Source organism: Penaeus monodon, chromosome 31, assembly GCF_015228065.2.
Source record: "Penaeus monodon isolate SGIC_2016 chromosome 31, NSTDA_Pmon_1, whole genome shotgun sequence".
In the NCBI taxonomy this organism is placed as follows: Eukaryota; Metazoa; Arthropoda; class Malacostraca; order Decapoda; family Penaeidae; genus Penaeus; species Penaeus monodon.
Genome location: NC_051416.1, coordinates 8,928,563 through 8,928,940, shown reverse-complemented (window position 1 = coordinate 8,928,940; position 378 = coordinate 8,928,563). Strand labels below are relative to the sequence as shown.

The following is a 378-nucleotide window of genomic DNA, read 5'->3' as shown; positions in this document are numbered from 1 at the left end:
CTGTTAGATTAAGATTCGTTCCATTTTGGTATATAATGCATATACCTTTAGTATATGCAATGTACCAAATATGATGGTGTTTGATTTTCTTACTAATAATGTGTTCCAATAACGAAACAGGTGATTGCATTGGATAATGCACTGTATATGTTTTTGCTTCTATTTCCTCCCATGAAAATGAAGTTTAAACTTGCGTGGCTTAATGTAGTCTAAGTATAAAATGTAGTTTTAGTGTACTCGGAAATTGTAATAATAAAGCATTAAATTCCGAAGTGGCTTCCGCCCAGGCATGGTTTATGGAAATCCGTATGCTTAAGTGCGTTTGTGTGTCGTTCCTTGTTGCAGCCTCGAGGCACAAGAGAGGGCGTTACGGTGATG

The 378-nt window shown here is 36.8% G+C and overlaps 1 protein-coding gene across 1 annotated transcript in view; it reads right to left on the bottom strand.

The window, feature by feature from the left end:
• LOC119592881 (protein turtle homolog B-like) overlaps nucleotides 1–378 on the bottom strand; it is a gene marked incomplete at its 3' end in the record, with an annotated part of 32,862 nt that overhangs the window by 7,703 nt on the left and 24,781 nt on the right.